The following is a 13502-nucleotide window of genomic DNA, read 5'->3' on the forward strand; positions in this document are numbered from 1 at the left end:
TCTCTTGAGTCTGTTTGTTACAAGTTTTATTTTAGTTTCTTTAGTAATTTGATTTAATAGAAGAGTAGGCCAACCTTACTTCACTCCTATTGAATCTTTGGGAAACTGGGAAGAAAGCAACTCTATTAAAGAACTGCCCCTTGGTCAACATAGTGACTAAGAGGGTGTTCTTAGATAGATACATTTTCCATTTATTTTCTTTTCAGTCTTGAAGCATAAGTTGTCTTAGTCCTTGTGAAATCGACCTTGGGACCTTCACTACACATCAACACAGCACCTCTTGCACTTGGGAGCTAATAAAATTAGAGAACCAAGTTTTCGGCGCCGTTGCCAGGGACTAATGACAATTTACAGGACTGACACAACGAAAGAGAGAAAAAAAGTAAGAGGAGACTAAGTTTGAACCTCTTCACACTCTGGTGATATCTAACCCTACCTTTTCTTTATCATCTGCATGTTCTGTGTTTTGATTGTTTTGTGTTAATTTTGAGTGATAATTGCACACCAAACTTCGATTGAGTATAGTATATCGCTGCCACAATCCTACACCAATCTTGGAGTTGTTTAAAGGTCTTGGTTGGGTTGTGTACGACTGCTTGGAGTAGAGACTATTCCTCTAGATTAGTCAGAAGAGAACCTTTGACACACTTTGATTGTGAGTCACTTTCATTCGAGTCATCCTCTAAGAGTCTTAGTACCATGGCTGAAGAAGAACAATAAGAGAGGAGAGTGGGAAATCATAACAGGACTCTCAAAGATTATTTGCAATCTGCTAGGACTAGCTCACTCTCATGCATTATACAACCTCTTAATGCGAATAATTTCAGTTTTAAACCTGGCATGATACCCCTTATACCTCATTTGCATGGTATGGAGTCTGAGAACCCATATTTGCACATCAAAGAATTTGAGGAAGTTTGTTCAACTTTTATGGATCGAACTTGTACTGAAGAAGTAATCAAACTCAAGTTATTTCCCTTTTCACTAAAAGACAAAGCCAAAACTTGGCTAAATTCTTTGAGGCCTAGATCCATAGGAACATGGCAAGAGATGCAGACTGAGTTTTTAAAAAAATTCTTTCTTATGCACAGAGCCAATGCACTGAAGAGGCAAATCATGAATTTTGACCAAAAAGACACTGAAACCTTTTATCACTATTGGGAGAGGTTCTAGGACTTACTCAATGCTTGTCCTCATCATGGGTATGAAAATTGGAGGATATTAAGTTTTTTCTATGAGGGTTTACAACCTAAGATGAGACAATTCGTAGAGACAATGTGCAATGGAGAATGTTTTAATAAACAACCTGTAGAGGCCTTCGAGTACTTTGATTACCTGTTTGAAAATGCCTAGTCATGGGATGTTTCAGATGTGAATGACAGAACTGAACCTTTAAAAATAACTGGAAGGGGAAAATATAACTTGAAAGAAGTGGATGATATGCATGCTAGAGTGTCTATACTTTCTAAGAACTTGGAAATCATAGATACAAACAAGGAAATTCAAGTTATTTAGAAAATCCCAAAAAAATGCAACATCTGTGAAGAACTGGTGACTGCCCTACAATCCCAGCTTTTAGGGAAGTTCTTCTAGATCAATCTAACCCTGTCAATTTTATTTCTAAATTTATTCTAGGTCCCCTTTCCAACACGTACAATTCCTCTTGGAGGAACCACCCAAATCTGAGCTAGAGGAATGAGCAATCAGCTCAACTCCCTAGTCATGCACCTGGCCCATCTTAGTATGCAATGAACTCACATGCATTAGCATCAGGATCATCTCAATATCCTACTGCAGTAGCTTATGGGTAGAGGAGGAACCTTGAGGACTCTGTCCATCAAATAGCAGCAAACCTCCAACAATTCATTCAAGGGCAAACTACCATCAACAATTAGACTTCTCAGGCTATCAATGATATTAGAGGATCTTTAACAAGGTTGACCACAACCTTGAGCACTCATGAGAAGGGAAAGTTCCCTGCTCAACCACAACCTAACCCTCAGAGGCAGGTTCATCAAGTATCAGAAGCAGTGGAGACATCCAATATTAAACCAGTAAAAGCTGTGACAATTTTGAGAAGTGGAAGAATTCTGGTAAATCCCACTCCTGACCCAGCCATCATTGGTAAGGATTCTAACCCTATGCATGTTGAACCTGAGGTGAATAACTGGCAACCACCTGCACCTTTTCCCATAAGGCTAACCCTTATGCACAAAGAAAAGAATCATGCTGAAATTTTTTAAGTTTTTAAGCAAGTGAGAATAAATATACCATTGTTAGATGCTATTCAACAAATTTCCACTTATGCAAAATTTCCTAAAGACTTGTGCACCATTAAGAGGAAACTGAATGTGAAAAAAAAAAATTCCTCACTGAACAAGTCAGTGCAATCATACAAAGCAACACCCTTGCCAAGTATAAGGACCCAAGTTCACCCACTATTGCTTGCATGATTGGAAATTAAAAAATTGGGCATGCGTTACTTGATTTGGGGTCTAGTGTAAATCTATTACGCTACTGTGTTTATGAAAAACTTGGCTTAGGAGAGTTGAAATCTACCTCGATTACCCTACAGCTAGCTAACAGGTCAATTAAAAAACCTAGAGGGGTAGTGGAGGAAGTTTTAATGCAGGTTGATAAGTTTTATTACCTAGTAGACTTTGTTGTTCTTGACATGAAAATATCAACAAACTCTCTATTTCAAGCACCTGTAATTTTGGGAAGGCCATTTCTAGCCACTTCTAATGCTCTAATAAATTGTAGAAGTGGTGTGCTTAAACTAAGTTTTGGGAACATGACCTTGGAACTAAATATTTTTAATATATGTAGGTAGCCCTAAGAAGTGGAAGAAGCACAATATGTGAACTTGTTGGACAGCATTATTTCCGAGATTTGCCCATTGACTTATCAGCACATTGATTCATTAATTGAGTTAGAAGATATTAATAATTCAAATGACATAACTAATGAATTATTCTATGCAACCATTGCAAGAAACCCAGCTGAATCACAGTGGAAGCTCAAGTTTGAACAGCTGCCCACAGTAGCAACAACTCTGAAACCTTCAGAAGAGCAAAACCCATCATTGGATCTCAAGCCTTTACAAGACCAATTGAAATATGCATTCTGGGACCTCACCATACTTTTCCAGTGGTAATCTCTTCTCACTTAACTGAAAGTCAAGAGGGAAGATTATTAGAGGTTAAAGACCAAACACAAAAAGGCATTAGGATGGACTTTGGCAGACATTAAGGGTATAGACCCTTTGATTTGTACCCATAAGATTTATTTGGAAGAGGATGCCAGACCATCTAAGGAAAGGCAAAGGAGACTTAATCCCACAATGAAAGAGGTAGTAAAAAATGAAGTGCTTAAGCTCTTAGATGTGGGTATTATTTACCCTATCTCTGACAATAGATGGGTCAGCCCCATCCATGTGGTCCCAAAAAAAATCAGGATTGACCGTGGTAAAAAATGAAGAAAATGAATTGATACCTACAAGGGTGACCACGGGTTGGAGGATGTGCATTGACTATAGGAAGCTTAATTCTTCTACTAGGAAAGACCACTTCCCCTTACCATTCATGGACCAAGTCTTAGAAAAGGTTGCTGGAAATGCATTCTATTGTTTCTTAGATGGGTTTTCAGGCTATTATCAGATTGAAATAGCCCTTGAGGATCAAGAGAAAACTACGTTTACCTGCCCTTTTGGGACATTTGCTTTTAAAAGGATGCCCTTTGGGCTGTGTAATGCTCCAGCAACTTTCCGACGATGTATGCTCAGTATATTCAGTGATTTAATTGAAAATAGCTTAGAAGTCTTCAAGGATGATTTCTTTGTTTTTGGAAGCACTTTTGAGAAATGTTTAACTAACTTGCAAGTTGTTTTGTCTAGGTGTGAGGAGAAGAATTTACTGCTCAACTGGGAAAAATGTCATTTTATGGCTCAGCAGGGTATAGTGCTGGGGCATATAGTGTCTTCTAAGGGTATTGAGGTTGACAAGTAAAAGATTGAGACAATTTCCAAATTTCCCATACCTAAAGCAGTGAGAGATATTAGGTCATTTTTGGGGCATGCAGGGTTCTATAGGAGGTTTATAAAAGGGTTTAGTTCCATTTCTAAACCCTTATGTAAATTGCTTATGCATGATAATGATTTTGAGTGGACCACAGACCAACAATCTACATTTGAGCAACTCAAAGAGTTGCTCACTACAGCCCCAATCATACAGCCCCCTAATTGGTCCCTACCCTTTGAAATAATTTGTGATGCTAGTGAATATGCCATAGGAGCAGTGCTTGGCCAGCGTAGAATTAAGCAGCCCCATGTCATTTATTATGCTAGCAAGACTTTGAATGGGCCCCAGAAAAACTACTCGACCATAGAGAAAGAGTTGCTTGCAATAGTTTTTGCCTTAGACAAGTTTAGGGCATACATCCTTGGGTCATCTCTGGTCATTTACACAGACTATGCAGCTTTGAAATATTTGCTGACTAAAAAGGATGCAAAGACAAGATTGATCAGATGGGTGTTGCTCCTCCAAGAGTTTGATATTATAGTTAAAAACAAGAAAGGAGTAGAGAACGTAGTGGCTGACCACTTATCCAGGCTCACTTTCATAGAGGCTACATCTCTCTTACCTATTTCTGACTCTTTCCCTCATGAAAACATTTTGTCAGTTGAGTCTATCCCTTGTTATGCTGATATTGTGAACTTCTTGGTTACAGGAATGACACCTTCACATAGGTCAAGTATTTTTTTTACTATGACCCTTACCTGTTTAAGTATTGTTCTGACCAAATCATTCGAAGATGTGTTCCAAACATTGATATACCCTTAGTTCTCACTCCCTGTCACACTGAACCCTGTGGTGGACATTTTTCTACTAAAAAAATAGTTGCAAAGATACTTCAGTCTGGGTTGTACTGGCCACACTTGTTTAGGGATGCCTTTGAGTTTTGTAAAAGGTGTGCACACTGTCAAAAATTGGGAGGAGTCACTAGAAGGAACATGATGCCCTTACAACTAGTTTTAATCCTAGAAGTGTTTGACTATTGGGGTCTGGATTTCATGGGACTCTTCCTTCCATCCTTTGGATATATATATATATATATATATATATATTTATATATATATTCTGGTTGCAGTGGACTATGTCTCTAAGTGGATAGAGGCTATTCTATGCAAAAAGAATGACCATCATGTTGTACTCAAATTTCTGAAAGACAACATTGTATCAAGGTTTGGCATGCCAAAAGTTGTGACAATGGGTCACACTTTTGTAACAAACCCATGGAAGCCCTCTTGAAAAGTATGGAATTCAGCATAAGGTGTCCACACCTTATAACCCACAGACAAATGGTCAAGTTGAATTAGCCAATAGGGAAATTAAACATATCCTCGAGAAAACAATGAACCCAAACAGAAAAGATTGGTCATTGAGGTTAACTGATGCTTTGTGGGCTTCTAGAACTGGTTATAAGATAATTCTTGGCATGTCTCCCTATAGACTAGTGTATGGTTGAGTTGGAACACAAAGCATACTGGGCTATAAAAAGATTTAATTTTGACATGGATAAGGCTGGTACTGTGAGAAAACTGCAGCTTTCTGAACTAGAAGAATTAATAAAGGATGCCTATGAGAATTCTAAGCTAACTATGGAACATATGAAAACTTTGCATGACAAAAACATTCTCAGAAAATCTTTTGAAGCCATTCAGCAAGTTTTGCTTTATAATTCCAGACTTCATTTGTTCCTTGGTAAACTAAGGTCTCGATGGAGTGGACCTTATGATGTAAAAACCATTTGGCCCCACGGTGCTATTGAAGTTGTGAACCCTCAAAATGGAAAAACTTTCAAAGTAAATGGTCAAAGGCTAAAACCCTTTCTGACTAATTTTTTACCTGAGGTTACAACCAGTTTGTTGTAAGATCCCATTTACCCTACTGCTTAGTAGTGCCTTTCATTTTGTTTTAGTTTTACTTCATTCTATTGTTTTGCAAGTTTTCCTTTATCAAGTATACTTTTTTTTCTTTTTTCTCTCTGTTTTTTTTTTTTACCTACAACATGATCCAGGTATTCTTTCTGTTTCTTTCTTTGTCCCTTACCTTTAGTTTCTACTCATTGAGGATAATGCATATTCTTAGTTGGGGGTGGGAACAGAATTGAAATCAGAATTGTTTTAACACAATCACGAGTTAATGCACATCACATCAATTGTCTTGAAGCTTGAGAGCAGAAGTTCTTTACTCATGAGTTTTATTTTCCAAATTGCTATACTCAAAATTTTATGCCTGAGGAAAGAACTTTTGGAATTATGAGTTGCAATAGCATCTGAGGATTGATATGTTTATAGATGTTTATTCATTGGTGGGTTGATTTAGCCAGGAGTGTGTTGCTTAAAACAGTTAACCACTGGGTTACACTTACACTTGAATTACCTTGGTAACCCCATTGTACCATGAGGGAGCATTCATCAATGTAGCTGTAAGGAACTCTAATGAACTATATCCTAATGGCTTAGGGAGAAATCTAAAGTGTATTAAATGAGAAAATGGACAAGCCAGGGATCCAAAAAAAAAAAAAAACAGAAGAAGAAAAAATCATCATACATGATGTACGCTTGTGTATTGGAAAAGATTGCCTATTTTCGGGGTCTTTACTGAAAAAAAAAAGTAGGCGCATCTTAAAGTGTAATAGCGTAAAAGCCACTATTGCAATATTTTGACTTAGAGTAAGATTAGTGATCTTTCCTGAACAGTTGTTTCTGATGAATCTTTATAATGGACTTTAGTGGTCAACTTTGGAAATTCTAACACAACGCACACTCAGGGTTATGTTGTTTTTGGTGGTTACTTATCTCCTTGGCAGATTGACTGGGTAATGTATAAATTTTGGTGGAGAATCGATATCAGATCTGCATTAGCCCTTAAATTCTAAAACCAATGGATCTGATTGATGGCATGAATCTTTGAATTAGATTTTGAAGTGAAGTTGAATTTTTGCTCTCATGATCACTTTATTTGCTAAAGGCTAGCAAAAAGCTAGTTGGGGGGTATGATTAAGTGAGAAAATTGTAATAAGTGAGTATTTAAGTTAAGACTTTTTACCTGAAAATCACTACAAATACTCACTTACACATCACTTTTTACTAAAAGGACAGCCCGAAGTCAAAAGGAAAGATAAATGGGTAATATGGTCATTTCACACTCAGGATTCCCACTACACCTTCGCACTACACTTAGGATATTCTCAGATTCTCCATTACTCGAAACCTAACTCTTTCTCAGCATTGTGCTTACAGGCTCTACACTTTAGGAACCGGATGGAATTGGAAAGGATTCAGTTAAGGGCACGGCAAAGGAAGGGGAATAAGAAGGGTGTGGTTTTTGGTACGGGAGAAAAAGAGAAGAAAGAGCTTAGGGTTTATTTTCATTATTGAGTTTTCTAAGGAATGTTTTTCATTTTTATTTTGGTTGAACTTGGGAATCCTGAGATGAAGAGGGGAGTAATATCTGAACCCTAACTCAAGGGAAACCATCGAGCAATGTTTATTTTTAAGGGCTTCTATTCCCAGATTGTGGCGATTTGTTTCCTTTCATTAAGTTTGTTATCCATTTCCAAACCAAGTCAAGGATTGGGGTTCTTTTCACTTTTTTATTTATTTATTTATTTTTTATCTTTCATTGATTGAGAGCACGTTGGATGCTTGAAAGGTGAAATCTCCATTTCTCTGAATGTGTTAACCGATCTGGAATGATAGAAATTTATTGAGAATATCTCTATTATTTCTCTTGTTGTGCCTACATTTTATCCATTATCCAAATATTTTACCCTAGACTGGATTAACATTTTCAGAAGACAATGGGATTATAAAATACTTTCATTCACTGTGAGCGGGTCCCCCGAGACTTAGGTTTATTTTCGTTAGATAATAAAAATTCTTTTTCATTAATTTAATCTACTTGAGTCTGTTTGATACAAGTTTTATTTTAGTTTCTTTAGTAATTTGATTTAATAGAAGAATTGGCCAATCTTACTTCACTTCTATTGAATCTTTGGGCAACTGGGAAGAGAGCAACTCTATTAAAGAACTGCCCCTTGGTCAACACAGTGACTAAGAGGGTGTTCTTAGATAGATACATTTTTCATTTCTTTTCCTTTCAGTCTTGAAGCATAAGTTGTCTTAGTCCTTGTGAAATCAACCTCGGGACCTTCACTACACATCAACACAGCACCTCTTGCACTTGGGAGGTAATAAAATTGGAGAACCAGTCTTCCAGGTGGCTTTCTTGAGGCCGTGGTCATGGAGTTTTCTGTCTCCTTCAAGGAGACACTTGCTCGGGAGCCCATTTTGCCTGTTCTTCCCATGGCTGCGATTGGGCCCTCAATCTCTGCTCTCTCCTAGAGGTTTTTGGTCTGGAAGATGCTACCCCTTCAATCCTCCTTGGTGTTGGTGTCGGGGCTCCCTTCTGCTCCGTTGTCCCGATCCAATTGATAGAGAAGAGGCGAGCCCGAGCTCCCCCTTCGTCACAAAGCTAAGCCACAACCGGGTGTCAATCTCATCTTCTCCCTTACGATCTTCCTTGGAGCCATAAGTGGACTCCTATTTTGCTTTTCCTGAAGAGGTGTAATGATCAAGTCCTCCAACATACAGACCATGCTCACCTGATGAGGGAGTTTGGCCAACGACCGACGGGGGGCCTCTGCAGACTGAAGAACCTTCCTTGGGTCCCATCGCGTCAAAGGGGTTCATGAAGGAGGTTGAGGTTCTTGAGCGGGTTGAGGCTGACGCTCCAGAAGCCTTCGGCGCGGGTCCTTCCTTGGAGTCCGTTGAGGAAGGGTCGCAGTCTTTGCATTAGTTGGTTGGTGTAGCCTCTTCTTCCCGTACTGGTCCGAGGGGGAGCCAGACCACTAGCTCGGGCCAAGGCGATTGAGTGGGCGGCCAAAAAATTGAGGAGTCTCTTTGCCTAGGTATGTTTTGCCTTTTACTTAGCTCGTCTCATGGGGCATTCCCCCTCCTTCTTCTCCTTCTTCTTTTGTAGGCTGCAGACCAATTGGTGGGCATTATCGTCGAGGAGCATGGGGACTCGAGGAGGAGAACCGGGCGCTTTGATCCCTAGCTCTTCTTGCCTGCCTGGAGGTTCGCAAGGCCAACCGGGATGTCGAGAGCCTCTCCTTAGAGCACGATGGGCTAATAGAGGACCTTGAGTCCTTGAAGAAACGCCATGTGCTCCTATGGGGGAAGGTCCAAAAGCTGAAGAGGAAGAAGTCTAGGTCGAAGGTGCAACTGGCCGAGGCCAAAGTGGTGCTCACTCGAGCTTCCTTGGAGTGTAGGCATCTCCAAGACATGCATAAGGACCTAGAGAAAAGGGAGTAAGAGCTGCGATCGCTCCAGATGGGTGCTCTTGACGCTTCGGGAGGAGAAGGACTAGATGGCCAGGGAGTAAGCCTTAGCCGCCAGGCAATGTTCTCGACTGTTGTTCAAGAATTTTTCACTCGTCCAGGAAGTCCGACGTCAGAAGGATGAGGTGTAGCAGAAGGAGGCTCAAATCCATGGTCTTGAAGTCAAGTTGTTGCATGCGACGAAAAATATTTTGGCTTGAGACATGCAAATCTTGGTCATGGAATCCAGCCTAGAGACCAGCCCCCAGTACATGGGGGAGATCAGGTTCCAGATTTAGTGCACTCGAGCCATACGAAACCCTGCTTGGGGGTACGGCTACAAGGAGGGTCTCGAAAGGCTACAGGACTATCTATGGGAACATTCTGTGACGGATCTCAATACCTTGAGTCTAGCATCCTTAGAACTGAACCATCAGCCTTGTGCGTTTGTCAAGAACCTCGAGAAGCCAGGAATGCCTCCATTCTTTCCAAGCACTCCCCCTTCGTCCTCTTATGTTTTTTTGTACAGGCTTCGAGCCCCTTCGCTGTTTCGCTTTGCCTTTTTTTTTTTTTGGTAACCAAGGCTCCTATGTAAACTCGACATATATATATATATATATGGTTCAAACTTTCCTCATTCCTTCTTGCATACTTGTACCTTTTTTGTTTTTGGTGTTTTCTCCCTGTTCTTTTTGTTTGGACATGGGTTTCAGGACTCACTTCATCTTAACCTCTATCTGCGCGGTTATGTGTAAACCGTGTGGTGAGCCTGGCATTCACTTTAAGGACTCAACCCCGCGATGAGCTTAGGGGTAAGGCCTTGTCGACCACGGGGCTCGACAAGTCTAGAGACTTGTTTCAGAGGGGTTGCACAGGCAAAGCTATGGATGCTCTAGCCCAGCCTAAACCCGCGGCAAGTTTGGGGACTCAACTTGTAGCACAAAGGTTGGCAAGTCGAGGGACTTGTGTTCGACTGGCTATCGATGGGGCAAAGCTAGGGAGGCTCTAGCCCTATTCAATGTTTTACGACAAGTCTAGAGACTTGGATTGTAGCACAAAGGTCGGCAAGTCAAGGGACTTGTATTCGACTAGCTATCGATGGGGCAGAGCTCGGGAGGTTTTGGCCCTAGCCAATGCTTTGCAGCAAGTCCAGAGACTTGACTTGTAGCACGAAGGTCGGCAAGTCAAGGTTGGTTGTGGATGTTGCAGTGCTCAGAAGGCTGGTTGTGGGCAGTGTAGAGCTGGGGAGGCTCTAGCCCCAGCCAATGCATCAGGTTTCTTTCAGCCTCCACGGCCATGCTGGAGTGTGTGCATGGTCTGGCCCACCCACGAATGGGTTGCTTCTCCTTACGCTTGGTCTTGCATGCCTTCTTCATGTTACCTTCCCAGCTCACATTACTGCTTTGGCCGGCAGCTCTCTTGTCTGCCCATTCCAATTTGGTCTTCCAGGGAGCCATCAGCACCCGAAGCATATCTTCGGCATTGATGAAACCGTATGCTCGTTCCATGAACTCCCTCAATGAAGTTGGGGTCTTCTGTCTGATCTTGGTCATAAAGGGGTTACGGGGCCAGACCCCCCTCGCAGAGCCGCCAGGGTGATCTTTTCATCTTGGTTGTCTGTTGTCATGCGCTCTTTGTTGAACTGAGAGAGGTATGACTTCAAACTTTTATCCTCCTGCTACTTCACAATCAAGAGGTAGGCAGCAAGACGCCTCCTTTTCCTGCTTTCCATAAACAGAATTCGAAAGAGTCGAGCCAGCTTGGCGAAGCTATCGATGGTACCAGGCGGCAGGGACTCGAACCATGCTCTCGCTTTCCCCTTCAAAGTGAGAGGAAATGCCCTGCACGTGGCTTCTCCCGGGAACCCGTGCAAGGTCATGTGGGCCTTGAATGTTTCTAGATAGTCTAGGGGATCTTTGGAACCGTTGTACGCATCTATTTGTGGGACTTTGAATCTTGGGGAAAGAGGGACCGCCATAACCTTAGCTCTATATGGTAGGCCTATGTTGGTGAGCAGCTAGTCCATTGTGGACATTGTGCCCATCTGTTTGGCCATCTCGGCGTATTGTCCCCAAGTTCACAGAGCTCGAGCTGCATCCTACGCCGCTCTTCTTCGGCTTCCATTACCTCAAGGGCTCGACGTGACTCATAGTGGTGGCTTTGCTTGCCTCCCTCCAACTCTCCATTAGTCCTCCCTGCACATTCTCCTAGTGGAGAGCCGTCACCTCCTCCATCAGCTTCTGTATCATTTCACCTTATTCGTTGGCTCTTGCTTCCATTGCTCTGGGTTGTTCTTCTTCATGTGATGAGGTTTGGGAGTGTGTTGTTGTCGGCATGCAAAGGACACCCTACTATAAGGAAGAAATGGATCCCACAGACGGCAAGTTGATGTCGTATTTCATAGCCTGGGCAACTCCACACTGCTGGGATTAGTCTTGATCCTGTTGAGATAGAGAATGGGGCTCGGGGTGCCATGGTACCTCCGATGCCTAAGTCAGTTGTTGGGATGGAGTGAAAGAAAGAAGTATTCAATCAGAGAGAATGTGAGCTGAAGTATGAAAGAGTTGAAACCTTTCCCATGGCTGAGGGAGGGGGTATTTATACCTGGCTGACGATCCCTGGGGTGGAGGTTGTGGGTGTACTGGAGTCGGGTGTCCCTAGCAACTCCCTGCTGTGCTGCAGACTTATTAGACTTAATTGCTACTGCTATCACTAACACCCCAGGAGGCATGTTGTGGCATGTCGATCCCTGAGACACATTAAATGAGGCATGGCTCCCTGTCATGGTGTGCCTGTCTCCGTCCCATTAAATATGATATGGTTCTTGTCAGGAACATCCATCCCTCTGACTTGTCCAGACGCCAGGGTTCAGGGTCAGGGGGTGTTCCTGAATGTCAAACAGTTGTGATGTCAGACGGTCCTACCTTTCGTCCTCTAGTCAGATTGCTTCGCTCGAATGCTACTCTTGGCCCGACCTGGCCCAGCCCAGACCTTATCCTCGGGCCTTGTGGATAGGAACTACTCCCCTGGGCTTGGCCTTGAGGATTACTCCCCTCACAACCTGTTGGCGGAGTGGTTATATGCATGTAACCCAATAACGGGCGAGTTCGTGATTGTTAGACCCATTTTGAACAACTTGCCGCATTAGGTGTCTTTGCGGCTTGGGTTTTGTCTTGAGACTTGGAAGTTCAAGGTTGCTTTGTTTGTGAACAAGGAGAATGGAGCTGATGGAAAAATGCCCACTGATGTGTACATGCTTGGCAGGGAGGGAGGTTGGAGGAGTGTTCTAATGTATAATGATTTGCACAGTAGCATGCGTGTGTGACATGACTACTTTTCTAAATGGATTTATTCATTTTCTCTAGAGCCATGCTATACCTGAATTATTAATACGTTCCTTTGATGTCGGGAACAAGAAGGTCCAACCGGTTTCCACGACCTCCCCACCTTGATTCGTCTCTATAGAGAGGGGGGCAAAGGATGAGCATAGGAGGCTATCTTGCCTTAGCTGAATTTCCTTTTGATGATGGCAGGTGCTTTCACATTTGGATAATGAAGGAATATGGTGTCCAAGCGTCTTAGACTAAGGAATGCTCCCTTGATTTCACGATCGACATACCTATGTAGTCCATACCCTATTGTAATATGGTAGGGTTGCACAATGGAGACATCTTGATCTTACATCATGAGAAAACTTTGTTTTCTTTTAATTGAGTGAATCGTATATCACAGAATTGAAAAACTACATTACTTTCTAGCGCTGGCTTATGTTCCCAACTTTTCTTCACTTAGGGAGATATCAAGTGGAGAAGAGGTACTGTTTAATGCCAGACTCAGGTGAATTCTCAAGCTCTTTTACATTCAGTTAATTCAAACTTGGTATGCTTATTTGTTACAAAAATCTCTGACAATTTGAATGGTAACAATCAACTATGATCTAAGTTTCTTGAACAAATTGCATACTTTGTGTGAATAATTAAAATTGACCATGCAAGGTCCCACCCATAAGTCATGACAGGGGCCGTGTAAACTCAACTTTTTTTTTTTTTTTAAAGAGTGAGTAGTCACCTGTCCAATAGTAAACCCCACCCAAGTTTATTAATAAGCCCTCACTT

The 13502-nt window shown here is 41.8% G+C and overlaps 1 non-coding gene across 1 annotated transcript; it reads right to left on the reverse strand.

Annotated features, from left to right (window-relative positions):
- Nucleotides 1-1097: 1097 nt before the first annotated feature.
- LOC118344460 lies at nucleotides 1098-1205 on the reverse strand. The gene has a single exon (XR_004798248.1). It is a non-coding gene; the product is annotated as a small nucleolar RNA R71 (small nucleolar RNA).
- Nucleotides 1206-13502: the final 12297 nt, after the last annotated feature.

Source organism: Juglans regia, chromosome 1 (assembly GCF_001411555.2).
Source record: "Juglans regia cultivar Chandler chromosome 1, Walnut 2.0, whole genome shotgun sequence".
In the NCBI taxonomy this organism is placed as follows: Eukaryota; Viridiplantae; Streptophyta; class Magnoliopsida; order Fagales; family Juglandaceae; genus Juglans; species Juglans regia.